At 50.3% G+C, this 16,091-nt stretch overlaps 1 non-coding gene across 1 annotated transcript; it reads right to left on the bottom strand.

Moving 5' to 3' along the window:
* Positions 1-570: 570 nt before the first annotated feature.
* On the bottom strand, positions 571-673 carry LOC122903842. The gene has a single exon (XR_006384054.1). It is a non-coding gene; the product is annotated as a U6 spliceosomal RNA (small nuclear RNA).
* Between the last annotated feature and the right edge of the window lie 15,418 nt (positions 674-16,091).

The following is a 16,091-nucleotide window of genomic DNA, read 5'->3' as shown; positions in this document are numbered from 1 at the left end:
ACACAACATAAAAGCAACCATTTCGAGGTGAACAATTCAGGGGCATTTAGTACCTTTGCAGTGCTGTAAAAGCCACCACCCCTGCCTGGTCCCCAAACACTTCCATTCCCCCCACCCCACCTCTGCAAAAATAAAACCCTATTTCCTCAAAGCAGGTGGTCCCCATTTCCACCTCCCCCAGTCCCTATCAACCACTAATCTGCTCTCTGTCTCTACAGGTCTGCCTCTTCTGGATGTTTCCTGTAAGTGGAATCATACAGTATGTAGCCTTTGGTGACTGTCTCCTTGGCCGTGATCGTATAGTGGTTAGGACTCTGCGTTGTGGTGACTGTCTCCTTTCACTCGGCATGCTGTTTTCCAGGTCCGTCCGTGATGGATCACGTATCAGTACTTCGTTGCTGTTTGTGGACGAGCAGTAGTCTAGGGTACAGGTAGACCATATTCTGTTTCTCCATTCAGCCGTTCAATGGGCATTTGAGCAGCTCCTACGTTTTGGCTGTTGTGAATAGTGCCAAAAAATAAGTGTTTATTTATTTATTTATTTATTCTACAGTGAGTGACCTAAGAGGTGAAAATCTGGGAGGTTTCACCAGTCTGGGTATTAGCCTTGGGCAGGGGCCATGCTCATCTCTGTCACATTCCGATTTTCAGGTATGTCCACCAAAGTGAGGACTCGGCAAGTTTATTCTATAAGGAAATGACTGTAAGTAGGAAAGCTCTATTTCTCTAACCGAGAGTCAAGTAGATACGCAAGTGTTAAGAGTACAAATCTCATCTTTTGGAGCACCGACTATCAGCCCGGGCACTGTCAGGTACAACCGAGACAAGTCTGAGCGGGTGCTGGATGCAGTCGGGGCCTTGAGCTTGAAACCTGGCTTTGCCATCTGAGCAACTCAAGGCAAATGTTCCTGTCCTCCCCCAGCCTCAGCTTCCTCCTCGGTAAACTGTTCATACTGATGAGCACTTTCTTCTACGGTTGTCCCGAGAATGAAAATCGCGGCTATAGGGCCCAGCACCGCCAGGCACACAGTAAGTGCTCAGTCTACGCAAGCCGGAGGGAGGAACATAGCCCTAGAACAATAACTGTACTGGTAGCTAACAGAGCGTGTGTTTGCCACTTACCAGGAGCCGGGCCTGCAGTACGTTGGGTAGCGCCTATGACGTTCTAAGAGTCAAATATTATTAACCCCTCACCGTCCTCTTGTAGGTCAGAAAATAGACAGGGGGGGGGCAGGTAGCTGAAGGTCACACAGCTAAAGCCTTTCTGGGAAAGTTAAAGGACAACATGAGAAGTGACCAGGAGCCCACTGGAATGTCAGAGCTGTCCCTGGGCAGCGGAGATTCCCTGTAACCTCAGCGGCTGGGCCCTCGAGGTCCTGACCTGGCAAGTGGCAGCGAACGTGGCCTGGGGACTCCCTCCCCGCTGCGTTCCTCCTCACTGCTGTGTCTACATAGAGCAGCTCCTTCTCAGGTCGACCAAGACAAGGCCCCCTGACTTCACATCTTCTCTAGGTGACTCACCTCCCTCACTTAAGGACTTTCCTGACCTTCCTGTACCCCGTCATCCCCCAGAGTCCCCACCAAACAGCCCCTTGGCTCTGCAATCTCTCTCCCTTTCCACGCTGAGCTCTCGACACTGGCACGCTGCCTCCTACTACCTGCCCATCGCTGGTGTAAGAATTGGCGCTTTGTAAGCTCACTTGCACCCTCTATACCTTCAGCGCCAGGGATATGCATGATTTACAGTTTCGGTCCGTGCGGGGAATCCGGTCCCATGTGACAGTGATACTAGCATCAGGGTCATCTTGGTTTTCTGGGGCTGCCGTGACATACTGACCCACACTCATGTCCTCCCACAGTATGTAACAGTAGCAGTACGAGGAGGAACCCAGCGGGAAGGGAGTCCCCAGGCCGCATTTGCCCGGAAGCGTGAAATGAAGGTGTCCGCAGAGCCTCTTTCCTTCCCTCTAGGGGAGGTCCTTTCCTCACCTCTTCTAGCTCAGGAGAACCCAAGTGTTCCTTGGCTTGTGGCTACTTTGTGCCAGTCTCTGCCTGTGCTCATGGGGCCTCACCCTGTGTGTCCCTGTGTGTCCTTTTCATCTAAGTAGACATGGATTTGGGAGAAACTCTATCCAGCCCACTGCAGAGACCTGGAAATAGAAGATGTGCCTGAGATTCTTTGTGACAGGTTTAATGGGACCAGTGGGTACACACATGAAGGGGTTTCATTTTCCTCCAAAGACAGTAACCTGCCGCATGTTTACAAATCTTCCTTTCCCGGCCCTTCGTGGCATCATGGCAGAGCCTACAGCTTTCTGGCGTGTTGACAGGACTCATCAAGCCAGTCCAGGTCAGACCCGTTTGAAACATTCCACAACCCTCCAGCTCAGCTTTGCCTCCCAGACCTGAGAAGCCTGGTGTGGATACAGCTTCACCCCGGCTCCTTCCTAAGGCTTCCTTGTGCTTCTGGTTCCCAAAGTGCACCAAAAACGACGATTCCCTGGACAACGAAATTTGGGCAGTGCGCATTAAACCAAGTTACCCAGATGTGTTTACTTTCGACTCAGTGGATGTATGACTGCACATCCAAGAGCTGGTCGTCTCCAAATCCTGTTCAGTCCAGGAAATGACTTTTCCGTAGAACATCCTTCTACCCTGGTGTTCCCCAGAGCACATTCTGGGAAATACTAGACTACATGAAACACTGTAAGATACAAAATCTATCCACAACTGTTATGCACGCATAGCGAGGGAAGATGAGTTTTGAGTAAATACACCAACTCAGGAACAATTTTGTGATTTATTCAGAAAACTGGCTTCCAGATCACTGTGGACAAGACCCAACTTGGCCAGAAGATGCGATCCCTCGGCAGAGCCACGAGGACAGCTCAGCTGGCCAAATGTTATTCTCAGAAAGGATCAGAGATGAAAATGCTCTGATTTCCCTAAAGCCCTGTTTCAGCAGCCAGGAGGGTGTAACCCTCACACTGAAAAGCAAATTTCAGACAAAATTCAAGACAAATTTCCATTAGAGTATAGTCCTACAATGTATGCAATTATGTTATGAAAATTCAACTATAGGCAGTCGGCAAAATAGTAAAAATAACAATAATAACATAATAATGAGAGAAAAGACAGGAAAAATGAATTTAAGTGCCAAGCACCTGCTATTTTTTTCCCCAGCTTGGAACTGGGGCCTGTTCCATAAGCCTCTGCTCCTGAGTGCCTCTCTGCCCCAGCATGAGTCCAGTACTTAAATACCTACTGTTTTCATGTAATATGGCCTCTAAAAGCTGACCAACATCTTCAACTGGTGCTTAACTGAACAACTGACAACCTTCCCCAACACGGTCCGCATCCTGGCTGTGCCAGAGAAAACATGGCAGCCTCCAATTTAATGTCTCTCCCTCACAGGTCATTTCTGACCACAGGAATCGGTGTTCCTCCCAAGAGTTGCATGAATTATAAGCTGCCTTACGACATCCGAGATGACTCCCCCAGGGTCTCAGAACTGAACAGAATCTGGGTTTGCCCATACTGTCAAGGCAAACATTCTCTGCAAGCCAGGATGAACCCGACCACTGGGTTCACGAGGGGCCACCATGAAGTCGAGCAATCACGCTCCACCCCACTTTCCATTGCCTTGACACCCATTCCGCTTGGGGGAAAAAAGCCCTAAAGAAAACATTCTTTTTAAAAGATTTTATTTATTTATTTAATAGAGAGGGAGAGGGAGAAAGCTCAGTGGGCGTGGGAGGTGCAGAGGCAGAGGCAGAAGCAGGCTCCCCCTGAGCAAGGGGCTGGACATGGAGTTCCATCTCAAGGACCTGGGATCATGACCTGAGCTGAAGGCAGATGCTTAACTGACTGAGCCACCCAGGTGCCCCAGAAAACATTTTTTTTTTTTAAGAAAATATTTTTAATCTGATAGAGCTGTCTAAATGAGGTAGCTCTTTGATCCTCAGTGGATAGAAAGGATCAGTTTATCCCCCTTCGCCAGCAGCCCGCTGAAGTTTGAGGTTGGGGGTTCCCCAGGCTGCTGGGGAACACAGAACCAGTTCTTGCTCTCTCTCAGCCTCGTCCCCGCTGCCCACACAATGGTGTCCAAACTAAAGGATCTTCGTCAGCTGGACAAGGACAAGTGGAGCCCCCCCAGGGCAGGGTCTGGTTCTCACTCATCTGTGGGTCTGCCCAGCACTGAGCACAGATAGTGGCACAGAAGCCAAATGGAGCTCAATAAATGCACAGCAACTGGGTGAAAATGTAACCCGTATAAAACGCAGGTACCACGTGTGCCAGTCTCAGCACAGTCTTGTGTCAAAATTAGAAAAAAAAAATTTTTTTTTAAACTGGAAAGCAATGTAAATCTTTGTCATGTTTATCAAGGAACACACACACACACACACACAAAGTTCTGTTCATAATGCAAAGCAAAACTTATGACCTTATATCTCACCCTTTATGGCAGCTGGCTCCCAAATCTCTCTCAAATTCCCCCCAATTTTCCTAACCTTCCCGTGTCCCTTTCCAAATATAGCTTCCACTCTTTCCTAGAAATACAAGGCAGCCGGTTAAAAGCACCATCTCTCGGGCTCATCTTGCTGGGGTCAAATTTCTGTTACCTTCTAACTGGAGCAGGGATGTGGCATGTGGTAAGTACTTGATAAAGGCAACTTCCTATTTAACGCCTGTTGGTTTCTCCAATATATTTTTTAAATTGGTCCCCCTTTCCCATTCATGCAAGAAGAAATGCCTACTAGTTTTCCAGGGCTACCCAAACAAACGGCCAGAAACTGGTAACTTAAAATAAGATGGATTTATTCTCTCACATCTCTGAAGGCCAGGAGTCCAAAGTCAAGGTGTTGGTAGGCCTGTGCTTCCCCCAGAGCTCTAGAGGAGACTTTGTCCCTTGCCTCTTCCAGCTCCTGGCAGCAGTTAATATCCCCGGATCTGCGGGTGCCTCCTTCCAACAACTGTCTCTGTCTTCCCATGTCCTTCCCCTGTGTCTGTCTCCTCTGTGTGTCTCATGGGAGCTTTTGTCATTGGATTTAGGGCCCACCCAGATTATCCAAGATGATCTCATTTCAAGATGCTGAACTTAATTCTACCCGCAAAGACACTTCTTCCAAATAGCGTCATATTCACAGGTTCCAAGGGATCGGGACGTGAACATATCTTTTTTGGGTAGCCACCATTCAATCCACTGTGAAATGACACCGGGTCCTTCCTCTTGTGGGTGGCGGGCAGGGAGAGGGTTAGATGCTCCTGTAATTTAATTTTTTTCTTTTATCCTTGTCATGATGAATAAATCAAGTCGACAGCCAGCAGCGAGTACTTGGGAACTAGGAAGGAAAGAGAAGCAGGTGGCAGAAAGTCACTGCCGACTTCTCTTTTTCACTGATGCTCACCAACTCTTTCAATGATGCAAGTTTGCAGCCATAGGATACCTGACCGCAAGAGCTCCTGAGCCCTGGGGGTGGGAGGGATGGGATGCACCAAGCAGTGAGTTTCAGCTACAGGCTGGGACCCTCAGGCAGACGCATCTTGGGACAAAGCATCTTGACCTTTCCATAGAGGGTGGTCAGCTGCATGCCTTCCTGGCTGGGGGTGGTTCGGGTTAGTTAGTTATTGATATCCTGTGTTAAGATTCCAGCTTTGACTGCACTGAAGGGATCCAGGAGGCAGTGACTTCACTCGACTCAAACTGCAATCAGCCAGCCTCTTGGCTCATGTGTTTATCTACCCAGAACTATTTTTGGTGTGTGTTCATAGACAGCACACACCAAAGTATTTGGTATTTGAGATGCAAGTGTGAAGGATGATTAAAGTTAGCTGCTAATGAGCGTGCCTAGAATAGATGTACTGTGTGTGTGTGTGTGCTTGTGCACTCCATGTGTGTGCTCTGTTGAGTGTCTGCAAAGCAGATGTCTACAGATCTGCCCTCAGGTGACCTTGCTAATGTCCTAGATCAGCTAAGATGTCAGCGGATGGCAAACGGAAATGGATAAACATGGCCCTGTCTCAAAATACTACCTTACTAAACATCCCAACTCCCCTCCCCAGGTTCTACTTATCATCCAATGCCTAGCTCATCCCACCTTATCAAGAGCGTTGCTTGACCCTCCTCTGAACTCCTAGAGCAGAGGCAGCAAACGGGCTTCATCTCCACGACCACCTTGAGTCAAAGTGGCAGGTTACCTGGAGTACCATGGTGAGGAGGATACTGAGAATTGATCTGAGCCAGGATACGTGATACTGTGATGGTTTCCTGGGGCGGCTGTAGCAAAGTCCCACCATCCGGGTGGCTTGAAGCAACAGAAATTTATCCTCTCATGGAGCTAGATGCCTGAAGTTAAGTTGTAGGCAGGACCATGCTCCCCGCAAAAGCCTCTAGGAGAGGACCCTCCTTGCCTCTTCCAGCTTCTGGTGGCCCCAGCATCCCCTGGCTTGTGGCTGCTCACTCCAGTTTCTGCATCCGTCTCCCAGTGGCTCTCTTCCCTCTGTGTCTCTGCATATCATTCTCCTCTGGGTGTGTATGTGTGCATATGTGTGTCTGAGTCCAAATGTCCCTCTGCTTACAAGGACACCAGTACGGGATTAGGGCCTGCTGTAATAATCTCATCTGAACTTGATTACATCAGCAAAGATGACTTTCATGGTGCCTGGGGTTAGGACTTCAACATATTTTGGGGGGGAGGGATATGATCCAATCCAAAATGGACACCATGAGCAATTAGGAATGTTTTTCATGAGTGAGGGAAGGGAAAGGGCCACCAATTTCCCAAATGTGCCCTAGAGCACTTACTGCTGGTATCATTTAGTTGAGAAGGCCACTATGACTACTGTTAACTAACTATACATCCATCCATCCATCCATCCACCCATCCACCCATCCATCCATCCATCCATCCATCCATCTGTCTAATCTTTCTACCTATCCTTCATCATCTATCTACCCATGATCTATCATCTATATCTACCTATTTCCCCTCTTAAGTAGATCAGCTTCTCTGGGAGCACAGACTACAGCTGTCTTAGACCATTCAGGCTGTTATAACAAAACATCACAGATTGGGTAGCTTCAAAACAACAGAAATTTGTTTGCTCACAGTCCTGGCAGAAAGAAGTTCAAGATTAAGATGTCGGCATGGCTGGGTGAGGGTCCTCTCCTAGTTCACACATGGCACCTTCTTGCTGTGCCCTTATGTGGTAGAAGGGACGAGGGAACTCTCTAGGGCTTCTTTTATAAGAGGACTAATCCCACTTATGGGGGCTCCACCTTAGTGAACTAACCACCTCCCCAAGGCTCCGCTTCCTAAAACCATCACCTTGGGCATCAGGATTTCAACATATGAATTCTGGGGGTAGGGGTGGAGGATATGGGGTGGAGGGGAAGACATAAACATTCAGACCAGACCACTAGCTTAAAGCCTTTATATTTTCTCACTGTCTAGCCCAGGATCTACGTGGAGGAGGTACTTAATAAATGCTTGTTCAGTAATTAACCTTCATTGTTAAAACTCTGAAATTGGGTTGGAAGAAAGGTCTCTCTGAAATGCAATCCACTAAGGGCTACGGAGGGTAGAGCTGAATGCCCACTGAATGCCGAGCTGAATGCCCTGGGTGTGCTGGTCTACCCTCCGTCTTCCCAGCCCCTCCCCACGTCCCGGACATCTCATCTACCAAATCCTACATGTGTAGCAGGGTGTCCCCCTCTAATAGGACAGCCCTGTAATTGTTCAGTGAGATGATAGCGCCAGGCTCATCCATCAAACCCTCCTCTAATAGTTTGGTTTTCCTAATGGAATGCCATGTCCTAAAGAAGAAGAGAAGCATCATAATGTGAGGTTTTATGTGGGCTGGCTTCTAGCTGTGAGCTATGGAGCTGAAATGATAGTTAAATCGATGGAGAGGCACTAAGCTATCGCCTCTGAATCTGGGCATCCGTAAAACCCGATTATTGACAGCCCTGAGTGGATGTGTTGCAGGCCGGCTCTTCTAGCCGTGATTGGGGCTCCCTCTCTTTTTCTGTGGACGGGAGCAGCCCGAGAGAAATGGAAATATAATGGCCAGCTGATTGTTTTCACAGTCTGCACGACAGACCGCCCCCGTAACAAGACTCTAGGTCAAGTGCTCTTCTCCACTCTGTGGATCTAGTGGGGAGAAATTAGCTCTCAGTGGTATTCCCAATTACGGAGAAAAACCCTGGTCTGACTGTAATGGGTCTGGCAGTGGACCAAGAGGCAAGAAGCCTGTCTTCTCCCCCAGCCTCGCGGCACGACCTTGGGAGGTGACTTCGCCTCTCAGTGTCTCTGCCGCCTCATCTGTAACGATTCACCTTTTATTACTTCGTAGTTATGCTCTGGGATAAATGAGACAAGGCTCTACATCTCTTGGTCCCCCAGAAAGACTGGAGTGAGGTAAAGACAAAGGAGAGCCTTTTCTTTTCTTTTTGCTACATGCGTTACTAACTTGCGGGATTTTTTTCTTAATAACAGCAAAAATGGATGGATTTATACAACTGTTTTGTTTTGTTTTCCGAGGAGCCTTGAGGCACTTTGGGGCTATTGTATGATTGCCCCGTCCTTTTACGGAGTGTGCCCATTTCTTAGCAAACTGAGCGAAGGCTTGAAGCGAGCCACATCGATGGGCTGGAACTAATTCCTCCTCCTAATCTACTGTGGTGTCTTACTGCCCCTGCAAAGGTCCCCGGGGGACACTCAGGAGATACTGACTCTGACACGATTATTAAGCCCCATCTCTGTGTTCTCCGCCCTCCCTCCAAGCCAGCTCTGCTGATTTTCGTTTACTTCTTTACAAGCACCAAGTGCTTTCCAATCCCAGACTAGGCACACCTGTTCTCCCCTGTGGGGGAGGTTCTTCCCACACCTTTCTTCTGGTCTATCCTTACCCATCCCTCAGCCTCCGGCTATAATGTCACCTTGGCAGTGAAGTCGTCCATGGCCCCCAGGCTTTGTCAAGTACCCCCATCCTATGTTCTCACAGGCACCGTGTTTTTCCTTTACAGAGCAGAGCACACATGTAACTAAATGTCAGTTTAGGACCTTGAACTTGATGACAAGTTCCATGAGGACAAATACCTATTCGTCTTGTTCATTACTGTGACTCCAGCACCAAGAAGGTACCCAGCGAAAATCTGTAGAATGAGTGGATGGATGAACAATGGATCATGATGGGACAAAGGGACAGAGAGATGGACAGATGGATAGAGGGGAAAACGGATGTTGGGTGTGTGGATATAAGATAATGGATGGATGGACACATGGACGAATGAATGATGGACAGTTGGATGGACAGAAGGATGAATGGATAGATAATGGATATAGTATGTATGTATATGAGAGTGATCTAAATTATCAGTATTCATCACCAAGAGAAAGTTCTCAGTTTCAAATGTTCAGAGAAGTTCATGGATTCAGACTTAGCATACATGTCAATGGGGCCATGTCTCTCTGAGACTCTGGGCAGACCTTTCTTTGCCTCGTCCTAGCCTGATGGTGGCTGTCACCCTTGGTTTCCTTGGCTCATAGCTGCACTGCACCAGTCCCCACCTCCACGGCCCCACGGTGTTCTCCCTCTGTGTCTGTCTTCACACCACGTTCCCTCTTGTTCAAAAGACACTAGTTCCATCGGATTAAGGGTCCACCTACTCCAGGATGACCTCGTCTTACCAAATCATACCTGCAACACTCTTGTTTCCGAACAAGGTCGCAGTTTGAAGTTCTGTGGGTTGGGACTTGAACATATCTTTGGGGGGGGGGGATTTAACTCAACCTGTAATGATCCATTAAACGGCCACACCTCACCCAGATGCGTATCCTAGAGACACTCCCGCATGGGATAATAAAGAGACCATGCGTGAGTACGGCGGTGGCAACGAGGTTTCTCACAGCAAGGAGCCAGAGGCGACCTGCCTGTCCGTGACTGGGGAAATGGACAGACCAAACGGGACACGTGCAGATGATGGACAAATACGCAGCAGGCAGAAACCATACCCTGGATTTGCATGTATCACCACGGATAGATCTTAAAAACAGTGTGTGAGATGAGAAAAAGTAGAAACTAGACTAAGATTTATACCACAATACCACTGACATAAATCTGAAATATTTACCCAAAGAACAACATTATGTATGTTTCATAAGCATTGGAAAGTGGGTTGGAAGGATTTATTTTGAAGACACTGGAGTTGCTGCCTGTGGGAGGCAGTGAGAAGTGGTAACAGTGGAGGGAGGCAACAACGAATACGGGAACGCACGGGAGGTGGGGGGGCCTGCACAGAAGCTGAACGTGTGGCATAAACCGGCTGCACAATCCCACACATGCGTGCGTGGGGTCCAACCTCTCCAAAGAAGGGAGAAACCCGGGAAGGGATTTGTGAGTGACGATTGTGCCGAAGGCTCCGAAGGGTCCGGGGTCCAGCAAGCAGGCACAGCCGGGACACTCAGTCTGCTCCGGAACATCAGCAAAAACTTGGCAGAGATAACGGCACTCCCAGGGAGTCTCGAACAGGATCTGGAGTTGTGCGGCGCAACAGTGGGGCAGAAAGATCCAGAAAGAAGAACCACGTACGTACGAGTCCCAGGGAAAGCCCCGCCAGCCTGGACGTGTCAGCCTGGGGCCAGAAGCACAGTCCCCAAGCCATCACTCTGCCCTCCCTGTCACCCCTAAGGAAGGAGAGGTGATCGTGCTGGCCCCATTTGTGTGTGTGTGTGTGTGTGTGTGTGTTTGTGTATCCCCCTCAGACACCTGTTGGGACCAGGTGGCAGAGAGGAGTAAATGACCCAGGCATATAACATATCAGACACTTCCACAAAGAATTATGGTTTTTCTTATATTTCAAAAACCCAGGACTTTGCAAGTCTCTCTCTTTTCCTCACTTCTGATACAGTCAGGGCACAGTCTCTTCTTTAAGAAAAACAGCACTGAGGCCAATGAGACGTGGCAGCTGACTCCAGGCTGGGGAACAGACAGGGAGGGATGGGGCTGGGGAGGACCCGGAAGGGGTGGCCCTGCCACACGGGCAGCTGCCGCTTAGTTTTAGACAACACCTGCTCCCGCCTGATTGCGGTCCCAGTCCTGACAGATTTTCCCTTTCTCAAGAGAAGCCGTTAATCTGAAACCTTTTCGTGTTACCTGTTATGATCTAATTTAACTAGAAGGAGGGACCAAGTCACACCCACCAGGATGGCTATGGTAAAATGCATGAAACAGAAAGTAACCCATGCTGGCTAGGCTGTGCAAGAACAGGAAACACTGTGCAATGCTGGTGGGAATGTACAATGGCTCAGCGACTGTTGGGAAAGTCAGAAGGTTCCTCGAAAAGTTAAACGTGGGATCACCATATGACTCACCAATTCCTCCCCTAGGTCTGTGACCCCAAGAGCTGAGAGCAGGTGCTCAAAAAAGCACGGCCGCACGTACGTTTGAGGCAGCACTCTCCATAAATGGTCCAAAGGTGGAAACAAACGCAAATGTCCATCAACCGATGAATGAACAAGGGAGTGTGATTCGGCCGTAGCAAGGAATGATGTACTGACACCTTCCGCAACACGGAAGAACCCCGAAACACTGTGCTAAGGGGAAGAAACCAAACACAAACTGGGTCACATGCTGTGATGTCGTTTATAAGACATGTCCCCAGTAGGCAGCTCTAGAGACAGAAAGCAGATTATTGGTTACCAGAGGTTGGGGGGACAGCAGTGGGGGGGATGGGCAGGCTAGGGAACAGGGATGAGTGAATAACGGGTACAGGGCTTCCTTTTGGGGTGATGAGAATGTTCTGGAACTAGATAGGAGGTGGCAGTTGCACAAGATTGTGCATGTACTAAATGCCACTGAACTGTCCCCTTTAAAATGGTTAAGTTTAGGGGCGCCTGGGTGGCTCAGCAGGTTGGGCCTCTGCCTTCGGCTCGGGTCATGATCTCGGGGTCCTGGGATTAAGCCCCACATCGGACTCTCTGCTCAGCGGGGAGCCTGCTTCCTCCTCTCTCTGCCTGCCTCTCTGCCTGCTTGTGATCTCTGTCTGTCAAATAAATAAATAAAATCTTTTTAAAAAGTGGTTAAGTTTATATTATGTGACTTGTACTTCAGTTTAAAAAAAAAAAAAAACTGAACTGGGAAAATTAACTCAAATATTCAAGGGGAAAAAAAAGTGGCCAAATGAAACAAGCCCGTAGGCTGACTCTGAGGCCCGGGGTGCCTGCATCTAAGTCCGGGCTGGGACATACGGTCCGCATGAGCCCCCGCGGACAATCTCACACACAGGTGTGGGTTAGGATCCCTGTTCTACTGGAAGGACACGGAGTCTCCAAGAGCTAAAATGACTAGATCAGGGTCGCGTGCAGAAACTGAGCCTGGCAGCTAGTGTGGGGTCCAGGCAACTGATTCCGTGCTCCATGTGGTTGGAGTCAAGAGCCTTGAGAAGCAAAGAGGGGAGACAGCTAGGAAGCAGGTGGTGGTCGGAGGTCTCGTCTGAGCTAGAAGGTCAGACAAGATCCGTGCATCAAGATTCCTTGGGACCTGTCACCTCCTCCCTCGCGGGGCCCCGAGTCCTCCCTGTGAATTTAAGATGATTGAGCAAAGCCATGTGGAGCACTTACTGTGCACAAGACTTGTGCTATGTGTGGAAATAATAAAGACGACAAGCGAAGCCTGTTCCATCTGGGACATTCTCTGGTGCTCACAGTGACTCCGTGAGCGGAGGCAGAGCTAGCATGTCCTGTGTGCACTTCACTTACACAAACTCAACAACACGCAGCTGGCCAGAAAGGAAGGGAAGAAATGCATTCACTGAAAGCCTGTGGACAGTGCCACCTGTCACATCCCTAGGGGACTTGCCACACAGGAAGCACAGAAATGGGGCATAGGGAACTGTGTCCTGGCCCTCTCCAAGCTGGGGAGCCTCTCCTAGAATGAGTAGCTCTCTCTGCACCACGCCGGACTCCAGAGCGGGTTTCTCAGCCTCGGTACTGTGGACAGTCTGGGCTGGATTGTCACTCATCATGGGGGGCTGCCCTGTGTAAGGAAGGATGTCGGAGGCCTTTAGAGGGTTGAGAACCATTGCTCTAGGTTTATCATGCATATTTTTCATATAACAGGGTTCCAAGGCCCAAGAGCCTTGCTTCATGTTCAACCTCGGGAGTGAGATTAGTGCAGGGAGGGGAAGAAGCTTCTAGGTCATCACAACTTCCGGAGGCTGATGGTGATGCTATTCCTTTGGGAGATGGAAGTATAAGGGATTTTCATGCATCGTTTTGCCTGGACTTACCCAGGCGTACCCAAAAGCGCTGGAACTCTAAGGCGGTTATTATGCCATTGCCTGGGTGAGGAAACAGGATCACAGGGAATCCGTCACTTGCTCAAGGCCTCAGAACTGAGAAGTGATAGAGATTTGAGTCCAATCTGTTTTACTTTAAACCTCTCCCCCTTTTTTTTCCATCTCCCTATTTTCCTTCCAGTTCTGCGAAAGGGGCCTGAAGGCAGTCAGTGTGCCAGAATATGGGCTCTTCACACACTCTCACTACTGGAAGGGTGCTGAGCAGTCCTCTACCCGCCTCCTGGTTCTGGATAGGCCACAGGTAAATGCAGATTCAGAAAGATACTTATTGACCTGCCAGTGACTTGGGACTTGTCTGGTTACAAGAGACAGAAACCTAACTCAGACAAGCTTAAACCAAAAAGGCAAAGTATTGGCTCATATAAATGGAAAGATCAAAGGGTGACGGCTTCAGGCATGGTTGGATCAAAGGGCTCAAATGGTCAGGACTGTCACTCCATATTTGCTGGCTTCATTCTCAACGCAAATTCTTCCCTCCTGTATACTAAGAGAGCCATCGGCAATGCCATGTCTAAAACTCGACCACTTAGAAACCCTGCAGAAAATTTTTCTCCATTCCAGTAGTTTCATCGACATCCCTGAACTTGACTCTGGCTGTCCCAGCATTGTTGGGTCCCTTGCCCATCCAGGAACTAGTCACGGTGGCCAGAGACCTGTGGAACTCTCTGTGATGGCTACCTGAAAAATTTGAGGGTAAGGCAATTCCCAAATCTTACGGAAGAAGATCAGGTGAGAGGGAGAGAGGGATGGGAACAGGCCTGCCGGGTGAAACAGAGTTGTTCTTTGCCCTCGTGACATGTTTAGTACACAACGTCCTTTAATTTTCATGACCAGAATAATTGCCGAGGCTCAAAAAGATTCAGAGAGTCTCAGTGTCATGGCTAGCTCCTCACTTCCAGATACAGAAACAGTCCTCTGTGCCGGGAGGCACCCTGCCTTTGGGAGATGGAGCTAGGACTTGAACCCAGGCCTGGGTGACCCGAAGTACCCCACTGAGCCGCGCCCTCCCCCAGAAACCCCTGTCCCCTGGTGAGCTGCAGGAACCCTCCTCAGCTCTTTGTTCCAGTCTCTTAACTCACAAAGCCAGTCAGCGAGTTCTTTATTCCCACAAACGATGCTATTAAACAAATAGCGCTGGGAACTAGAGGCTGGCCTGGGAGCAGCCGCACGTCCCCCAGGCCTGCCGCACGCTCTGGCTCCCAAGGCACACGGCAGAGGCTCCAGGAGCCAAGGCCCTCGTGGAAGCGTGTCCGGGCGCCGTTTTGTGTCAAGATGGCAGAAGAGCAGCTCAGGCCTGGCGCTTCAGCTCCTTGGGCCCCGTGCCTTCCTGCGCGCTCCAGGAGGCTGCATCAGGGACCTCCTGGAGAAGTCCCCTGCCCAGGCCGAGGTGGCAGACCTCCCCAGGCCAAAAAGCTGAGAAGCCGGGGTTGACACAGAGGCCTCTTTCTGTTGGGTCAGTAAGCAGCTGCGGAGGATGCGTAGGACGGAGCTAAATTTACTTGTTCCCTTCTTTCCCGGAACAGCGGCAGCGACGCTCGGGGTGCAGCTGTCTCGCTCTCCCGTGAGCCTTCTGCAGGCACCGGCTTGCACAGAGCTGGGCTCTCGGGGCCGCGGATTCCCTGCCGGCTCCTCCCCGCGTGCGGCGGGCAGGACAGGCAGCGTGGGGTTCGCCTCGGGTGCCCGCGCGCAGGAAAGTCTGGAGCTGCCTCCGAGACCCCCCCCGGGGGTGAGATCATCCCCTTGGAGAAACCGACTGAACAGCAGATCACAGAGCCCCGGGCCTGGGGTAGGCCACTCGCAGCCACACCCGCCCGCCTCCGCTTTCGCCCGCTGAGCCGGGTGGGAAAGTTGGAAGGCCCCAGCCCGAGTGGGGAGCAGGGGAGCGGCGGGGGCCACCGGGGCGGGGCGTCCCAGGCACAGAGCCGGGCTGCTTTGGCCCCATCCTTTCCATGATCTCTCCGTTTTCCGATCTGAGGGCCACCTTCGGCCAGGCCTTCGCCTGCTGCTCCAAGGGGTTTCTGACAAGCGCTTTGTGAGACTTTCAGAAGGTGCCCACGGGTGGGGAAGTGAAAGGAGGAGGGACGGGGAAGAAACTGCTGCTTTATTTCGAGCCTCGCTTGAACGGCTTCTTGGCGGTTACTGCTCCCGTTTTGCTGAGTCAGAAGCATCCCCCAGCTGCTCACCGGAAACACAGCTGTTAGGCGAAAATAACCACAGAGCAGAGCATCGTGCACCTTCCAGAAAAGAGGGCAGAAAACCTCAAAACAAAAGAGAAAAATACGAAACAATGAAAGAGGCACCGTCGAGAACTCGCTGCAGCTCGCCCCCTCACGCAGGCTGGCAGCTCGAGACCGAGTCGGGCTGCTTTTCCACTTGGTGGTGGTGGTGGGGGCGGTGGATCAGTGCGCCCTCCCAAAAGAGATGGGGCCACGTCCTAAGCCCTGGAAACTGTGAATGTGACACACCTGGAAAAGGGGTCTTTCTAGATGTAGTTAACTGAATGATCTCAAGAGGAGATCATCTTGGATTATCTGGGTGGGCCCTGAATCCAATGACAGGTGTCCTTGTGAGGGCGATGCAGAGGGACATCAGACAGAGAATACAGAGTCATACAGAGGGCAAGGCGCGGTGAAGGTGGAAGCAGAGATGGGCATTATACGCAGCTCCCTGCCCGAGGAACAGGAAGATTTTTAAGGGCAGCCACAGGAAATTAACAGAGCACCCCCAGGTT

Source organism: Neovison vison, chromosome 3, assembly GCF_020171115.1.
Source record: "Neovison vison isolate M4711 chromosome 3, ASM_NN_V1, whole genome shotgun sequence".
NCBI classification, from domain to species: domain Eukaryota; kingdom Metazoa; phylum Chordata; class Mammalia; order Carnivora; family Mustelidae; genus Neogale; species Neogale vison.
This window is presented reverse-complemented; position numbering and strand designations above follow the sequence as displayed.